Source organism: Scyliorhinus canicula, chromosome 1 (genome assembly GCF_902713615.1).
Source record: "Scyliorhinus canicula chromosome 1, sScyCan1.1, whole genome shotgun sequence".
Lineage (NCBI taxonomy): Eukaryota > Metazoa > Chordata > Chondrichthyes > Carcharhiniformes > Scyliorhinidae > Scyliorhinus > Scyliorhinus canicula.
In genome coordinates this window covers 266,237,253-266,256,699 of record NC_052146.1, presented here as the reverse complement: position 1 = coordinate 266,256,699, position 19,447 = coordinate 266,237,253, and the positions used below count along the sequence as shown (strand labels likewise).

The following is a 19,447-nucleotide window of genomic DNA, read 5'->3' as shown; positions in this document are numbered from 1 at the left end:
AGGGCCACTCATCCTCGCGTTGGTCCAATGCATTCTGTACAATACTCTAAATGGGATCAGACTTAGTCGGGCGCAGGAAGAAGTGGAGTTCATCTTATAGACGGCTTCCCTCCAAGCCTCATCAGTGAGTCCAGGATCTATTTCCCTCTCTCATTTTTCCTTCACCTCATCCAGAAGGGTAGGATCGAATGAAAGGATGAGGATATGCAGATCTGAAATAGGCCCATTGACAGGCTGCACCAAGGACAAAACCCTCTTCAGCATGGAGGGGGAGCTAAGGGAAAAGGAGGAAAGAATTTAGGAGAAAAGTCACAGATTTGAAACTAATGAAAGAGGTTAGAACTAGGCAACTGCAATTTGGTAGCCAGCTCCTCAGAACTGGAGAAACTTCCGCTACGAATAGTATAAATCCCCTTGCCTTCCAAGACTTAAATGAAAGACCCAAGCCCCAAGGCAAAAAGAGGTGAATATTGCAAATATGGGCTCGAGAAGACAGGGAGAAAAGTTTGAAATGCTGCCGATCTGTTTCCAAATCCTGAGGGAGGAAATTAGCACATGGTTTGAGGAAAGATCTGCAGGGGATTAGGGAAGCAGTGCAGGACTTATAGCGTGAAGAGACGAGGTGGTGCATGAGCGAGCTTCCATCCTGCCACAGACTGAATCAGGGGTGCAAAGCCGCTGCAGTAGCAGCCCAACAGTAAAACAAAAGATGCGGGAGAGCCAAGCCTCTCTATCCTCTGTGTCACCGAAGCAGAGCATTGTGGACTCTGTGTGTGTGTGTGTGTGTGTGTGTGAGAACTAGTGTTGGGTTATCAGAATGTGTGTGGCACACAAGCCAACAACACAGGTACCTCTTTGTCTCTGATTGTTGAAGTAAGCCAAGTCCACAAAGACCATAGCTGAAAAGAAAATAGGGAAGCTTCTCAGCCAAATGGCAGAACACTGGAATCTCAAATCCAACTAATCACTTTCTGAATTCAGTGCGACTGTGTCACAAAGCCATTGATGTTTTCTGAGTGGATCCTAACTTGGAACATCAGTCCGTGGGGGTGTATAGCGTTGTTTTGTTTTAGTGAGAGGAGACAAGTGAAACCCCAGTGAGAATAAGCAGCCCGGTCATCATGTGACAATCATTCAAGACTGTATTAAAGTACAGAAAAGATAAATACACACAAACAGGACTACTCTACTCTTGCACAATTACTAAACACACAGAACCAAATATATTTGTTACTAAATATATCTACGGTACCTGAACTCTGTAAGACTTCCCCTGTTCCCCAGCTATAGTAACCACACAATATAGGGAGGATATTCAAATCTTAGAACCGTCTTTCCATGGTCCAGCAATGATATTTCAAAACTGCTGATCCAAAGGTTTTCTGCATTGCCTTGGCTCTAAGATGTAGAAGCTTGTTTGCTGCAAACTTGGACTTCAGGTTTGGTGACTGGCCTGTCCATGTTCTGAGACTGCTAGATGGTAACTGCATCCCTTCCTTCTCAATATATCACCAGTTATACCTTTGCTGTTCTTTGATTATGCTTTCTGCGCATTCATCTGTCTACCCCACCAACTTCCTTGACTATTCATTAACAGGGACCTCCCCAATTGTCCATAATCTTTTTCTCCTCCATAAGTTATTCACACTTGATTATTATCCAAACTACCATTCTAAACTCATTGCCTAGAGAGACCCATACCAACTGAGGCCCTTTGAATAATGTCTACTGCTGTCTCCAGGCAGGATCATGACAGACTGAAATCAAGAATCACCATGGCCACATCGCTGAATCATCTACTCCTCAAAAGTCAAGGACGGTTTCATATACTTTTCTTTTACTTACTTTGGACTCAATTCTCATTTCTGATCTGTAAAAATGTATATGCATGTGTTTTATCATTTTCTTCCCATTAGCCGTTAGTAAACTCACTGTTTACTCAAGAGAGCCTGGTTAAATTTACTCCTTTTAAAACATAAATATTGGGACTGGGATAAAGTAGCCTCAAAGGGAGGGATCCTTTTTAGATTCATCTTGTTGCAACCAGCAGAGGGTTTGAATAAAGAAAGTGAGCCAGTTCATGCCTCCTCACCTGGGAGCATAACAATTAGAGGGTTCTTGTTCGGGTTAACAAATTTGGAGAACGGTACCTAGGAGTGGTCAGAACAAGGCAAAGGGGTCAATGATTTCTGCAGACATTGAAACTTGTGTATATACTCCAACAGAAATTAATTTGCAGCTGTTGCATCCTTCGCTGTCAGTAAGTGGCAGTGGTGGACATTCAACTGAAAGAGCTGCACTTGTGTCTTGTCTCTTCCCTTCACAGATGCTGCTTGACTTACTAAATATTTCAGCATTTTCTGTTCTGGTCTCCAAAATGCACGTCAAACTACTACAGTCGAACATGTTCCATCTGTAACACTAGCCATCCAGTGTCCATTCTGACTCACAATCAGCGCCAAACCGAGGTCCATTTTGTGCTATGGGTTGTTCCCAACAGGAGTGAGGTTGAAAGCGCCCACCTCAACTCAACAACAAGTTACTTTTCTATTATGCTTTTAATGTAGTAAAATATCACAAAGCACTTTATAAACACTTTATAAAAGAATATTTGGTACTGAACACTATAAGAAGATATTAGGGCAGATGACGTAAGCTTGGTTAAAGTTTCATGGAGGGTATTACAGCAGGAAAGCAAGGTAGAGAGATGGAGAGGCCCTCTCGGGAATGAATTGCAGACTTTAAGGCCTTAAGGCTGAACGCATAGCCACCAATTGTTGAGGAATTAAAATTGAGGATTCCCGAGAGGCCAATATTGGAGGAGCATGGATAACATAGAACAAACATAGAACATACAGTGCAGAAGGAGGCCATTCAGTCCATCAAGTCTGCACCGACCCACTTAAACACTCACTTCCACCCTATCCCCGTAACCCAATAACCCCTCTTAACCTTTTTCGACACTAAGGGCAATTTAGCATGGCCAATCCACCTAACCTGCATGCCTTTGGACTGTGGGAGGAAACCGGAGCACCCATGGAAACCCACGCAGACACGCAAAGAACGTACAGATTCCGCGCAGACAGTGCCCCAGCAGGGAATCGAACCTGGGACCCTGGCACTGTAAAGCTTTGCTAGCCACATGTGCTGCCATGCAGCCCAAACGTGGAAGATTGTGGGACTGTAGGAGATTAGAGAGAGAGAAAGGGGCAATGCGATGGAGGGATTTGAAAATAGGAATAATCACTTTAAAATCAAGTCATTGCTTCGCTGAGAGCCAGTGTCCGCAAACACAAGGGGGTGGGTGAGGGTGACTTGGTGCTAAGTTAGGAAACAAGCAGCAAAGTTTTGGATAATCACAAACTTATGAAGGACAGAATGTGGGAGACCAGCCAGTGGTGTGTTGGAACAGTCAAGTCTAGAGAGAACAGGGGCATGGATAAATGTTTCAGCTGTTGGTGAGCTGGGGAGGAATTGGGCACTGCTACTGAGGTGGGAATAGGCAGTCTTAATGCTGGTCTGGATATATGGGCCAAAGCTCAAGTCATGGTCAAATATGATACCAAAATTCCAAACAACTTGTTCCACCTTCTGGCATTGGCCAGGAAGAGGATTGGGGAGTCCGTAACCAGGGAGCGGAGTTTTTGATGGGAACCTTAGGCAATAGTTTCATCTTCCCAGTATTTAGTTAGATTAAATTTCTGCTCACTGATGCCAGACAACTAATTAATCTGACAATTTAGAGACAGTGGAGGGGTCTAGAGGTGTCGATGAGATGAAAATGGATAGAATGTGCATACTGATGGAGTATCATGTCACTGAGGGGCAGCAGGTAGATGTGAAATTAGGAGGGATGAAAGAATAGATCTTTTGGGGACACCCAAGTAACAATGCAGGAGTGGGAAGATAAACCATTACAGATGCTTATCTGTCTGCAACTGGATAAGTATGTATGTGAGACACAAATGGCCACAAGAGCATCAGTCTGTTTTATGACATTGATTGAGGCATAAAGGTCGACCAGGACTCTGGGATAACTGCTTTTCTTCAAAATAGTGCCATTTACGTGCACCCGAGTAGCAAGCGGGGTCTCGGCTTAATGTCTCGACCAAAAAACTTCACCTCTGATATTGCAGCACTCCATCAGTACAGCACCAGAGTACCAGCTTCAGCTTTTTGCACCCAAGACCCAGAGTGGAATTTGAACCCAGTGTCATAATATACACCCATGTATATAATGGAGTGCAGACAGGCAGTGATTGACACGCAGGATGACCAGTAAGCATACAACACAGTGCAGCCAATCACCAGACAGGACACGACCACTATAAAGCCAGAGGGCACCAGTTTTCCCGCTCTCTCGGGATCCAGCCTCTGAGACAGTCAGAGCTCGTGAGCATAGCCAGTGCAAACACCATGTGGTAGTCAGTTAGTCTGGTCAGGCTAGCCTCAGGTCTCCAGTCAAGTCAGCATAGTGTCAACTCACAGTTGAACATGTAAAATAGTTAGATGTTAAATAAAATCGTGTTGCATCTCAAGTGTTGGAAGTCTGTCTCTCGCTACACTGCATCAAACGCAGTCCACATAGACCCAGCCTGCCCAACACATCACCCAGTACCTTGTGACTTGGATAAGAGTGCTGACCGACTGGGCAACTCTAAACTCAGGAGGGAATGATGGTGCTTCATGTATGAAGGCACAGCTGAAAATGATGGCGCAATTAAAATTAGGGATGAGCAAAAAGCTAGAATTGGACTTGTAGAATCCTTTAGAGACAGCAGAATGAAGATTTCTATCACATCAGTCTGTAACGTAACTTATCTACAATTCTAAGCATGATAATACAGAAAAGATTAATGTAATGACAACATATTGTTCACATGAATCTCACAAGATTCACATCACAACTCTTATTTATTCACAGTGGAGGAAATCAAACATGCAAGGGACTTGGCATACGCCTTCCCTTTGGGGAGGATCTTAGTAAACACATTTCTTGAATGTTTCTGTAGATAAGGACAGTATTTTTCCTGTATTGATCAATTTGATACAGTAGGTAGATGTTTTGGAACATGGCAACAGGCAAGTCGTCAGTTAGCAGTTTGAAATTCAAAAGGAGTATATTTAAATTCATGGGAGCGATAGGTTTACAGCTGCCAAATTGGAAACAGCATTATTATTTATCTTAAGGTCACAAGTCACACAGCACAGAAGGAGGCCATTCGGCCCAATGTTGTTATGTTAGCTCTCTGAAAGAGCTATTCAATTAAACCCTTTTCCCTACCCTTTGGCTGCAGTCCTGCAACATTTTTCCCTTCAAATATTGATCTTTTCGAAGTCTTTTCAGGCAAGGCATTCCAGATCATCAAACTTGCTGCGTGAAAAAAAAGTTCTGCATCTCGCCTCTGATGGAAACAGTTTAACTCCATCAAACCATTCACGCTTTTGAATATCTTTAGCAATTCTCCCCTTAATCTCCTCTTCTCTATGCAGAATAACCCAAGCGTCTCTAGTCTCTCTATGCAACTGAAGTTGGACACTCTTGATACCGTTCTAGTTAACCTGATCTGTACCCTCCTTCCTAAAGTGTGATGCCAAGAATACTCGAGTGGGGCCCTAATCAGTGATTTAAAATGCTTGAGGATTGCTTCCTTGCATTTATGCCTTTGCTTATAAAACCAAGGATGCTGCGTGTTTTTTTTAACAGCTTTCTCAGTTTGGCCTGCCACTTTCAAAGGTTTATGTATGCGCACCCAAATGTTCTATTACTGCAGTCCATTTAAAATGATACCTTTGTCATAATATGCACTCATGTTCATAATGAGATACAGACAGGCAGTGATGGACACAGACAGGAACCAATCACCACACAGAATACAGAACAACCAATCACCAGGCAGGACACTACAGGGTACATTACCAGTATAAAACACACGAGGCAGGAAGGCTCGGCCTCTTCATACTGGTGATAGCTGTAGCAACAGTCAGGGTGAAATGTACAGTCAACACCTACTACACATGGCACAGAGCAAGTCTGGGCAAGCCGGACCGAGGTTAGCAAGCTTAGATTAATAGAATGTCGACCCACAGCGAACTATGTACATTACTCGGTAAGTTCAATAAAGCAGTGTTGAACCATCTACAGTGTTGGAAGCCTGTTTTCAAGTGATACTGCATCAAGTTGCAGTCCGTGTTAATCCAACATATATAACACATCATGGGACCAGGAAACTATTAACTCTAACCTTGAGTAAATCTGAAACGACCAGAAAGCAAGCAAGTATCAAATAGCCAGCGGTATGGAAAAGATCCAGGCCCCCCCCGCAGCTCCGGATATCCGCCAACCTCAGCCCCAACCGGAGGGTCTTCAGACAGAAGTTCCTCCTACGCCTCGCGGCATCCGACCTTGAGGAAGCATCAGATGCCAGGAAAAGCGGCTGCTCCTGTCGACGGCGGGGGATCATGCCATCCTCATCTTTAACTCGCTCATGTTTGCCCAAGGAGAAGATAAAGCAAAGTTCCAGACCATTCTGGAAAAATCCGACACCCACTGTGAAGTCAAGCTAAATGAGAGCTTTGAACGGTACATCTTCCAACAGATGCTTCAGGGTAAGGGCAAACCTTTTCACTCCTTTTTGACCCATCTCTGCATCTTAGCTCAGTCATGTAACTATGACTCAACTGCTGATTCCGTGATCAGGGATCAGATCGTTTTCGGGGTCCATTCTGACTCCCTGCGGGAGCAGCTCCTTAAAATCAAATGTATGACCCTCCCGATCGCCATCGAAACGTGCATTGTCCATGAACATGCCAGAAATCGCTACTCCCACATCAAGGCAGCAGAAACAGCAAAACCTACCTCCCACGAGGCAGAAAGTGTACAGGCCATCGCTAGGCTGCAGGGCCCCTTGAGGAGAGTGGCCATTTCGTGGGCTTCAGCAGCCGTTTCGCGGGCTTTCCACGGGGCCTCGCGCAGGCGCACCGCGACTGGGAGGACAATGCAGCCGAAAACCCTACTGCGCATGTGCGAACGTTGGCCGACAGCACTGCGCAGGCACGAAGGCGCACGGAACGCACTGATATCAGCGTCATGACATGCCAAAATTGTGGCTCCGCCCATTTAAAGCGGCAATGCCCAGCCAAAGGAAGGTAATGTCTCCAATGTGGAAAGCATGGGCATTATGCGGCCTTATGCAGGTCCGCTTCACCAGTCAAAATCCAGCGATCCCAGCTGCAACGCAGACCTGGGGCAGACCTCGACAGCATCCAAGCCCAACCCAAAATTCTTCCACCAGCCTGCCAACTCCTTGACTACAGTGGCAATGCCATAGCTGCTAGTGGATTGTGTCTTTTCACACAGTAACTTCATTGAAGCCTACTCGTGACAATAAGCGATTTTCATTTTCATTTTTCATTTCATCTAGTTGTATCCCACAAAGCAATCACGACAACATTAAGATTCAAGATTATCAGTCCTGACAAGGCATCCTTGCTCGGTGCCCATGCATGTAAACTCCTTAATCTGGTACAGCGAATCCATGTCATGTCCTCTGCACCTCCAACTGCCTCATCTAATGTGAATCTACAGGTTGACATAGATGACATCCTCACACAATATCCCGATGTGTTCGATGGGATGGGCACGCTCCCGTATCGCTACAAAATACTACTCAAGCCGGATGCCACCTCAGTCATTCACGCACTACGCCGGTGCCGGCTCCTCTAAAGGATCGTTTAAAAGTGCAGCTGCAAGAGCTCCAAAGCCAGGGCCTCATTTCAAGGGTCACAGAACCAACTGACTGGGTCAGCTCCATGGTCTATGTGAAGAAGCCCTCAGGCGAAATTCGAATCTGCAGCCAAAGACCTCAATCGCAACATCATGAGGGAGCACTACCCGATCCCAAAGCAGGAAGAATTGACCCCTGAGATGGCACATGCCAAATTCTTTACCAAGCTGGACGCCTCGCGCGATTTCTGGCAGATACAACTGAATGACTCCAGCAGGAATTTGTGCACGTTTAACACGCATGCCTTTCGGTATCATTTCAGCCTCCGAAGTCTTTCACCGCATAATGGAGCAAATGATGGAGGGCATCGAGGGTGTGCGAGTCTATGTGGATGAGTGATAATCTGGTCCACGACCCCCGATGAGCACATAGATCGGCTCAAACAGGTCTTTAAAAGGGTCCACGAGAATGGCCTCAAGCTAAACAGGGCCAAATGCTCATTTGGTCTGTCATCAATCAAGTTTCCGGGTGACCAAATATCCCAGCACGGTGTACAACCTGATTCCGACAAAGAAATGGCAATCAATGCCATGAAGACCCCAGTGGACAAAAAGGTGATACTACGCTTCCCGGGGATGGTGAATTTTCTGGGAAAATTCATTCCTAACATGGCATCCCACACCACAGCCCCCGGCATCTAGTAAAAAAGACCACAGTATTCCAGTGGACACCAACACATCAAGCGGAGTGGATAGAGCTCAAGGCAAAGCTCACCATGGCCCCAGTCCTGGCGTTCTTTGACTCGACCAAGGAAACGAAAATATCCATGGACGCAAGCCAGGACGGCATTGGTGCGGTGCTCCTCCAGAAAGATGACTCCTCGTCCTGGGCTCCAGTCGCATACGCATCCAGGGCCATGACTCTGACCGAACAAAGATACGCACAGATTGAAAAGGAATTCCTGGGTCTCCTAACAGGAATCGTCAAATTCCACGATTACGTATACGGTTTGCCAAAGTTCATGGTTGAAACAGGCCACAGACCCTTAGTCGAGCAGAAACTGCCAAAGACCCTCTGCTGCAAAGGGTAATGCACCACCTCACAAATGGGTGACGCAAGGGGCAATGCCCCAGTTTTCTAATGTCAAGGATGATTTGACCGTTGTTGAAGGGATCATTCTGAAACTGTATTGAATTGTTATCCCCCACAGCATGCAGGCCATGGTGCTCAAGCAGATCCATGAGGGTCACCTTGGAGTTGAGAAATGCCAACGCAGAGCTCGACAGGCAGTTTACTGGCCTGGGATCAGCCAGGGCATCTCCAATATGGTCCTCAATTGCACCACATGCCAAAGATTCCAATCAGTTCAGCTGAAGGAGATGCTCCAACAACATGAGCTCGTGACCTCGCCATGGTGCTAGGTGGGAATAGACCTCTTTCACGCAAATGGGCATGACTATGTATTTCTGATCGATTACTTTTCAAACTACCCAGAAGTTGTGAAGCTGTCGGACCTCACGTCAAAATCAGTCATCAAGGCCTGCAAGGAGTCATTTGCCAGGCACGGTATACCATTCACAGTGATGAGCGACAACGGTCCATGTTTCCACAGCCAAGAATGGTCCAACGTTGCACAATCCTACCACTTCAAACATGTCACATCCAGTCGCCATTACCCGCAGTCAAATGGGAAGGTGGAAAAAGAAGTCCACATTGTCAAGCAGCTGCTCTGCAAGGCTGCAGACTCTGCATCTGATTTTAACCTTGCGCTGTTGGCATAAAGGGCAACCCCCCTGTCGACTGGCCTGTCTCCAGCTCAACTACTCATGAATCGCAACCTGCGGACAATGCCATCCACGTTCCAGACCTTGATCACCTCACGGTGCTAAGAAAGGTGCAGCAACTCGGGGACCAGCAGAAGATCACGTATGATGCTCATGATACTGATTTGCCTGTGCTGGCTCCAAAAGATGTTGTTTGCATCAAGCTGCCTGAGGGATGTTGGTCAGCCCCAGCTGTTGTTATACGACAGGCTTCCCCCAGGTCTTTTGTTGTTCGCATGGCTGATGGTTCCATCCTCAGGCACAACAGAAGGGCACTGTGCAAAGTTGCCTGCCCACCACCACCTGACCACACCCCTCCATATGTTGAGACGCCTCCTCCGTAAATTTCAAACCATGAGCCCGCCAATCTAGCAGCAATCCCGCCTGTCGAGACGCCGGCGTCCTCCTCCGCCACCTCTAAGGCGGTCGACAAGAATCCGTCGCCCACCACAAAGACTGGACTTATAGACTTTAACTGTGTAAATTTTGTTCACCTTGTTCTTTATATGCATGATAGACACCTTCCCATGTATATATGTTCACTCACTCACCATTTTGCACATAATCACACGTGTAAATACAAGCACACAGCCACAAGCATCCAAAGTTTATTTTAAAAGGGGAGATGTCATAATATGCACTCATGTTCATAATGAGATACAGACAGGCAGTGATGTACACACACAGGAACCAATCACCACATAGAATACAGAAAAACCAATCACCAGGCAGGACACTACAGGGTACATTACCAGTATAAAATTCACGAGGCAGGAAGGCTCGGCCTCTTCGCACTGGTGATAGCTGTAGCAACAGTCAGGGTGCAATATACAGTCAGCAGCTACTACACATGGCACAGAGCAAGTCTGGGCAATCCAGACCGAGGTTAGCAAGCTTAGATTAATAGAGTGTCGACCCACAGCGAACTATGTACATTACTTGGCAAGTTCAATAAAGCAGTGTTGAACCATCTACAGCGATGGAAGCCTGTTTTCAAGTGATACTGCATCGAGTTGCAGTCCGTGTTAATCCAACATATATAACACATCAACCTTTACTTTATATTGCCTCTCCTCATCCTTCCCACAATTATTGCCTTATTGAGGAGTTTTCAAGTTGGCTCAATGACAAGAACTGAAAACTGTGATGAACAATGGCTTGCTGGGAGCTGTAGGAAATTTACATTCCGATGGTTGGATCTCCGAGGTTACAGGGGGAGATTCTAGCTGCCCCCAACCCGCATCTCCTCCAGTTGATGGAAAATAGATGATGGAACAGTTACAAATCAATGGGTGACCACTCACTGTATTCCTCCTCTGATTTGGCTGACTGCCATGATACATGTCAGATAGCAAGGACACCCACCTGAAGACAGCAGGTCACCCTCCAAAATTTTCTGATTAGGCTCCAATGTCACCATCCGGGCCCAACTTCTATTTTTACCTGAGCTGGGGAGCGGTGGTGTTTACTCTACTCAGCCAAGCCTGATGGGAACAGAAATCAGGCTCAAAGAGGGTTCCTTGTAGACTTGGCATTGGAGGATTATGATAGGCTTCCTCTCTTGCACAGATGTGATTCCACTCCCATGGCCACGCAGTCATTAAACTGAGTAGTGGACTCTGAGCTACATGATTTTAACAATCAGGCAGCCTCTTCCTACTGACCATTCAGCCCTTTTGGTTGGAAAGCTTACAGGAGGCAGGCTCAGCCACTCAAATTGGCTGGATAATAACTTTGAAAAAAGGCAATCCATTGATAAATTTCCCCCATGTAAAAAAAGGCCTGAACGGCAAGCTTATAAAGGTGTCACTCATCCAGTTCCCTTGGAGTTTCAAAAAACATAATAATGTGAAACCATTTGACTTGTGCCAACAAACATTGTGAGATTGTGAATTAATGAATGAAATGAAAATCGCTTATTGTCATAAGTAGGCTTCAAATGAAGTTACTGTGAAAAGCCCTGAGTCCACATCAATCAGAGAACATGAGTTGTCAATCAAACATTTTGTCGGAGGAGGTGTTCTCAGAAGCAGGCATAATGATGCCTGGCTGATTTAAACTTTTCTAAGGTTATGAAAAAGAAGTATGGTTGATTTGGCAAGGAATGTTTTATGTCAGTTCGCAGCCTAGTGGTCATCTTTTCATTAGTTGTCGGCATAATTCAATCTTTAAGCTCATGTTAAGACCTCAAACGTGGTAAATTCTCACTTCAAGACAATAAGGTCAAAATGGCTTCTTTGAAATGAAATGAAATGAAATATGAAAAATGAAAATCGCTTATTGTCACGAGTAGACTTCAATTATGTTACTGTGAAAAGCCCCTAGTCGCCACATTCCGGCGCCTGTCCGGGGAGGCTGTTACGGGAATCGAACCGTGCTGCTGGCCTGCTTGGTCTGCTTTAAATTTCTCCTCTGATCAAAATATCTTTTAGCCATTTCAAGGGTGTTAGTGAGATGCTTTTTATGCCTGGTCCCATTTCAAATGGGTCTTATTTAATTCCTTCCGAATAACATCAATCACCTCCGGATTCTGGATTTCTATTTTTCTTTCCAATACCGTTAAGTCTTCCACAAAGTTCATGAACGATGACATCCCAATACACTTGGGGTTTTAAATGGTCTTTAGCAAACTGCCCACTTGAGCGGATTCCAGTGTCTTAATTTTTTGACAACTGTCATCGACCTTTATGATCACATTGGAGTCTCAGTCCTTTCCTTTGAAAATGTTTACTTTGCAATTCTGTAGGCACTTCTTTTGTTTCTGTGATATGGATACATCATCCTTGTTACTTTGCTCAACTGTATCACAATTTGGCACGGAATTATTATCGTCACGACTCCTGGATTAGTGCGCAGTCAATTCCAGCCGCACTTGACCTTGAGTCACGGCACAAGTAAAATTAGAATATCTGAGGTCCATGGCTGAGCCCAATAAATTGCAGTCACCAGGTTTGTAACTTTAACACAAGTAGCCTTTTATTACATACAGGATTATAATTAAACTAACAGAAAAATGTAACAGACTACCTAACACCCCTTTTTCAACCCACTTCTTTCTAACTAGCCCCTACTCTCTACACACACAAAGGCAAGCAATACAGAGGAGAAAAGGTGGTAGAAAAATAGAAAATAGAAGCAGGAGGAGGCCACTCGGCCCTTCAAGCCTGCTCCGCCATTCATTATGATCATAGCTGTCAAGTTCAATACCCTGATCCCACCTTCCACTGATCTCTATAGCCCCAAGAGCTATATCTAATTCCTTCTTGAAATTACACAATGTTTTGGCCTCAACTACTTGCTGTGGTAGCGAATTCCACAGATTCACCACTCCCTGGGTGAAGAAATTTCTCCTCACCTCAGTCCTAAATGATTTACCCCTTATCCTCAAGCAATGACCCCTAGTTCTGGACTCCCCCACCATCGGGAACATTCTTTCTGAATCTACCCTGTCTAATCCTGAAAGAACTTTGCAAGTTTCTATGAGATTCCCTCTCACTCTTCTAACCTCCAATAAATATAAACCTAACCGATTTAGTTTCTCCTCATGTGGCGTGACCTGAAAAGTGTGTCTGCGGCGGCCGTCCTGGAGGTGGTCGGGGGGGATCCGACCCAGGAGGGGAGGGGGGCCCCTCCACAGTGGCCTGGTCTGCGATTGGGACCTACCGATCGGCGGGTGGGCTGGTTCCGTGGGGACCTATGTTCCACCGCGCAGGCCCCTGTAGGGCTCCGCCATATTTCCCGGGGGCCGGCGCGGAGACGGGAACCCACACGCATGCGCATAATCACGCCGACTGTGGCGTGCATGCACGAACTCACGCCGGCCGTGCCGCGCCGGCTGGAGCTGCGGGGACCACTCTAGTGCTGACCTAGCCCGCTAGGAAGGAGAGCATCCTGATAATCGAGGACCGCTGACGCCGGAGTGGTTCCCGCCGCTTTTCATGCCGGCGTCAGAACTTGGCCGCGGGATTAGAGAATCCTGGCCTCTATTTCTAGGGCCACTTCCGTAAGCACTCTGGGATGAAGATTATCAGGCCCTGGATATTTGTCCACCTTCACTCCCATTTATTTCCCCAAAACCATTTGAAAAAAAAAAAATCTTTATTGTCACAAGTAATTAACACTGCAATGAGGTTACTGTGAAAAGCCCCTAGTCGCCACATTTAGGTGCCTATTCGGCTGCACAGAGGGAGAATTCAGAATGTCCAATTCACCAATGTCTTTCGGGACTTGTGGGAGGAAATCGGAGTGCCCGGAGGAAGCCCACGCAGACACTGGGGGAACTAACAGACTCTGCACAGACAGTGACCCAAGCCGGAATCGAACCTGGAACCCAGGCACTGTGAAGCAACAGTGCGAAGCACTGTGCTACCTTGCCGCCCTCTCTTTTTCTTTACTTGTACTAATATCCTTCAGCTCCTCACTAAAACTTGTGCTCCTCAGAACTTCCGGTACATTGTTTATGTCTTCCTTTGTGAAGGCAGAATCAAAGTATGAATTTAGTTCCTCAGCCATTTCGTTGTTCCCTGTTATGAATCCCCCCATTTCTGTCTGTAAGGGGTCTACATTAGTTTTTATTAATCTTTTCCTGTTTACATACCTATAAAAACTTTTACAGTCGAGGTAAAGAAAATATTAATAAAAATTAAAGAATAAAGGATCTTTGATGTACTCGGATGGTTTCCAGTTAATGTTTCTCTGGAGTTTAAGCTTTTGTTTAAGCACTTATTCCTTCTAGGCTTGCAATGGTTTTCTCTGGCAAGGTTGTCTACTTCTCTGTAGATTCTAGATTATTTCAAGTTTACAGCAAAGATGTGCCACTGGTTTTAGAAAAATAAGTGAGTTCTTTACTTCAGCAGCAGGAGAGTGAGAAACGGTTCCTTTCACTTCCAAGGTCTAAACGTTTCTGCACTGTTCTCTCAGAAAGCAACACATAGGAACCAATCACTGACTATTGTCAGGCAGGATGTGGAGATGCCGGCGTTGGACTGGGACCTGGGTTGTCAGGCCGAACACTGTTCCTGGCCAACCAATCGAACCGACTTCCTCCAAAGCTGGTTTCCTAGGAACACTCAGCGCAGATGAGTCTGTTTCTTCTCTCCAAAATAAAAAACCTAGGAACACAATGTCCTGGCAAGCAAGCTGTTTCAGCTTGAGTCCTCTTCTTAAAGGCACATTTCAAATATGGGTCCACAGATCAAAAATAATAAAAGAACCTAAAAGAAAATGAGAACAAAGGAAATAAACAGGAAGGACTCTTACATTATTCACAAGAACAATTTTGGAACAGTGACACCCCATCGTAGGCTGTGGAAAGATGCTACTATCTGTTATATCACACTTCCCATCAATACCCCGCATTAATACATTCCAAGTCTGCAATTTCCTGAAGAAAGATCCAAATCATTTGCTAGCAATGAGGCCTGAGCTGATCTAATATCTTCCAGGACAATAATTTTTCTGGCCACCTTCTTGGAAAAAATGGAGTGATTCCCCTTCCAATATAAACTTCATATAATTTTTTTCAGTTTTATCTATTCCTACTATAAAAACATTAGTAGCATTAGGTTTCTCACAAGTTTCACTTTCTGGAGCAGCTTTCTCTGTGGAGATTCCTGTCATTTGCACCAGATCCAGTTTTAATGTCTATTCCCTTCAGCGGTATGGTCTTTTCTAAAGACTCCTTACATATTTTTATTACTGCCATTGGTTTACCGTTCAGCTTCCAACAATGGGCTTTGGATGCCCAGTTGTGTGGCAGTAGAAGTGTACTTGTTTATTTTCATCACTTTTATCCTCTATAACTTTTCATGACTGGAATATCTTCTGCCTCTTCCATAAAGCTCGAGTCTTTTCCATTTCCCAAGCTTTCCTGTGGGTTTACCAATGGAGGTCTACTGTCTCCGACCAGCGCATGTGATAAATCATACCCATCTGCCCGAACTAGTGTTTCCAGTACTTTAGAAACCTTAAAGTCTTCCGATTGTGACCTGATCATTATTGGGATGCTGTTTCAAAATTCTTCCAATATCATTAGCTCCCACACATTCTCAAAAATTTGTTCTAACTTCAAGGATCAAAACCACTGGTCCCACAATATTTCTTTCTGCCTCAAAAATTCTGCAAATGCTTCATGTGGTCTTTTCTTTATTTCAACTGATATGTTTCAGGGACAAGCTCATAAGCGTTATGTGCCACAGTTTTACTTACTTCGTAATCTGATGGTTGTTCATCCAAAAGGCTGGAGTACACATCCACAGTCTTACTAACCAAAATGCAATGCAGTCCAGGGGTGCGATGTAACATGAATTGCAAGAGTCCCGTGTCGAGCGTGTTTAGTCGGGTGTTTCCTGACACTCGCAGCACCAAGAAAGACCACCCTATCGAGTGGGACTTTGTTGCAATTGGGGCCTCAGCGGGGAATACCCTGCCAAGGCCGCACTTAGCCCCATTTCCTGCACTGAGGAGATTTGTTCGCCAGGTCTTTGCCCCTCCCCCCCAACCACACACTCCACCTCATACGGGCAGGACAGTCCTGGGCCCAATCTCCAGCATCGGCAAAATGCCAGCCTGGCACCTTGGCACTACCAACCTGGCACGCTAGAAGTGCCCTGGCAGGGGCACCTAGGCACTTGGGCCAGGCTGGCATCTGGGTGGCACTGCCAGGGTGTCAGACTGGTGGCACCAAGGTGGCACAGCAGTGCCAGGATGCCACACTGCCGAGCGCAACCACCCAAACCCCTCTGATTCCCTGAGAGACCCTCCAGGTGCTGTCCCAGTTGGTCTCCATTTGTGTAGTCTTCAAGGCGAAGGAGCAAAATCCCAACACCTCGGGTGCATCAGGCGAGCTGCATATTAGAGTGAGACTAGCTACTCACTCTAATATGCAGATTTGCCAAATACTGATCCCGCCCACAATAAGAGGGATCCAGATTGCGATGTCCCGCGAGATCCCATTAGATCTCGCAAGGCGTGGTGAGTCGGGTAAATCTCGAAAGAGGCCTTTCCCAGCATCTACCAATCGCGCCGCACCCCCTTTCGGGCGGGACGTGGCCGGTAGACCCCCTGTGTCCTTTGGTCACTTTGGTTTTGTAATCACCTTTCCAAATTAGCTGAAATATCTCTCAATTCCAGCTTCAGTGAATTTAGATAATAGATGAATGCTCTTTTGTTATATCAAAAGCTCGGAATAGGTTCCTCATTCAAATGACTAGACTCCCACCCTAACAGCACAGTGGGTGTACCTACAGCTCAAGGACTGCAGCGGTTCGAGAAGGCAACTCACCATCACCTTCTGAACGGCAACTAGGGATGGGCAATAAATGCTGGCCTGACCAGCGACGCTTACATCCCGTAAATGAATAAAAGAAAACTCCCTTTCACCCCATAACCTCAGCTTTTCTTCAGCTAGTCCATGCTGTCTGTTCTCTTTCACCCAATGAAACTCTCTTTTCCTTATCTCTTTCCTCTCTTGCTAATCTTTCTCTCTCTCTGGAATTAAAGTTCAAGCTTCCATGTTGCCATATATTTTCCTATTTCTTTTTCTTCTTTATCCAATTTGCAGTTTTTAATTTATTTTTCTACCTCAAGTACTCTATCTGAAAACTGCGTTTTAGCTAATTTGACTGAATTGCGACCTGGATTAACCTTTTCTTCTTCCGTACCCAGGTACAGTGCTATTACCTCAATGATGTTTGCTTTCTTATCTCCTGCTTTTAGCTCTAACTCTTTGCTAGTGTTATTAACCTAACCTTGTTTAATTGTTTGAGTCACTCAAGGATACATCTTCCCTCTCCACAAAATTATAGTAATGGACAATCATTCTGCTTTTCAATCAATATAGCAAAATTCATTGTGGAAATCTTATCAACCTTCTATGTTTATTAAAAATGTTCCATAATAAACAGAACCATACAACACAATTAACCAAACTTGTGCAATAGAAGAAAAAGACTAACAAGCAAATGCACGTATTAACTTTAACCCCAGAAACCAAACTAAACTTCCTAAAAGCTGACAGTGACTAGCTCCTTAAGAAAGGAAATGAATGGCTGCCACCTTAGGTAGAAGCCTTGTATTAACCCTCTAATGGTGCACTGAACCTTCTCCAAATGTAGAAAATCACCCAACCAAGCCAAGGCACGAGGCAGAGTGAGAGATCACCACCCAAGCAGAACTCATCTCCAGGCTATCAATGATGCAAAAGTGAGGACATCCTCCTTCGCCCCCAACTGAAGATCAGGAGAGTCTGATACCCCAAATATGGCCACCAGCGGACATGGATCTAAATCAACGTTGAGTATCTCCGACATGGTGACGAAGAAAGAAGCCCAGGGGTTTACCAACTTGGAACAGGACCAGAACATATGAGTGTGTTTAGTCCCCAAGAGCAGCGCTCAGACCTGTCCTCCACCCCAGAGAAAAATCCATTCATTCTCGCTTTAGTCAGATGTGCTCGATGCACCACCTTGAATTGAATTAAACTTAGCCGAGCACATGAAGATGTGTGATTGACCCTGCGAAGGGCTTCACTCCACACCTCACCAACCAGAATGGGACTCAATTCACCCTCACTTTTCGTTCTCACCACACTCAACGGAGCTGACTGTGCTGAGAGGATATTGCCATATTGCCCAAAATAGTCCCCCCCATCAGACCCAGCCCAAGACAAAATCCTCTTCAATAGGGAAGAGGGTGGTGGCAAGAAAAAGCCTTTTCTGAAAAATCACGAATCTGAAAGTATCTGAAAAGACTGGAACCAGGCAGTTAGAGTTTCTCTGCCAACTCCTTAAACCTGGCAAACCTCCCTTCACAAACAGGTCCCCAAACCGCTCCAAATATTTTCCCTCCCATGACTCGAACGTCGAGACCAAACCCGCTGGCAGGAAAAGGTGGTTGTTGCAGATGGGGGGTGGTGCGAAGACAGGGAACAGAGTTTAAAATGCTGCCTGAACTAGTTCCAGATTCTCAGGATGGACACCACCACTGGATTCAGGAAAAATCTTACCAGAGAGAAAGGCAACTATGCAGTAACTATTGCACCAACACTAGAAACAGTGCAGGAACTCGCCTCCATTTGTCCCTTGAAGGCACCAGGTTCACTGAACCACACAATATCTTCAGAATATTGGCTGGCTGCCCAATAGTAAACTATAAGTTGGGTGTGGCTAAGCCCCCTGACTGTCTATCACTTTGAAGCAAAGCCCCATGGAACTTTGGCGTCTTCCCCACCCAAATAAAGGAGGACATTAATTTGCCCATTTTGACTAAAAAGGATTTGGGGAGAAAATTAAGGAAACATTGAAAAATGAATATAAATCTCAGGAGTAAGTTCATTTTAATAGTCTGAACTCTGCCTGCCAAGAACAGGGGCGATTATCTGTCATGTGAGAGTACCTTTAGGAAATGGGTGTTTAAGAAACGTACCTTTAAGAAATGGGTGTTAAAGTAATGTACCTTTAAGAAATGGTGTTCATCAGTGGTGTCAGAGTGTGGGTGGAGCTGGGCTGTCTGTCAGATTTTTACTTTTGTTTTAGGCTGTTTTCTGAAGGGTGCGATTTAGTTTTGTTTTCAGAGCTGGATAGCTGCAGTCACAGCCAGAAGGTGTATAAGTCTCTCTCTATGTAATCTAAAGAATGTAAATCGATCCTTTGGCGATTTAAAACTAATAACTGCTCTCAGTAGTGACTTTAACCTGATGTGCTTCTGTTAAAAGTTCTCTTTTAAGTCTTAATGATGTTAAAAGGGCAGCTTAAGGATTACTTAGGGGATTCTTTGGGGATTGTATTTGAATTAATGGTTGCTAAGATGTTCACTGTATGTTTTCAAAAGGTTAACTTGAGTTCATAGAATAAACATTGTTTTACTTTAAAAATATGTTTCCATTTCTGCTGTACCACA

The 19,447-nt window shown here is 45.2% G+C and overlaps 1 long non-coding RNA gene across 2 annotated transcripts in view; it reads left to right on the top strand.

The window, feature by feature from the left end:
* The window catches only part of LOC119974143, a 56,979-nt gene extending 37,932 nt beyond the window's left edge, over positions 1–19,047 (top strand). For both annotated transcript variants that reach the window (XR_005462463.1, XR_005462462.1), the window contains one exon: positions 17,665–19,047. This is a non-coding gene — a long non-coding RNA (uncharacterized LOC119974143). The remainder of the gene's footprint in view (positions 1–17,664) is intronic.
* The last annotated feature ends 400 nt before the right edge of the window (positions 19,048–19,447 follow it).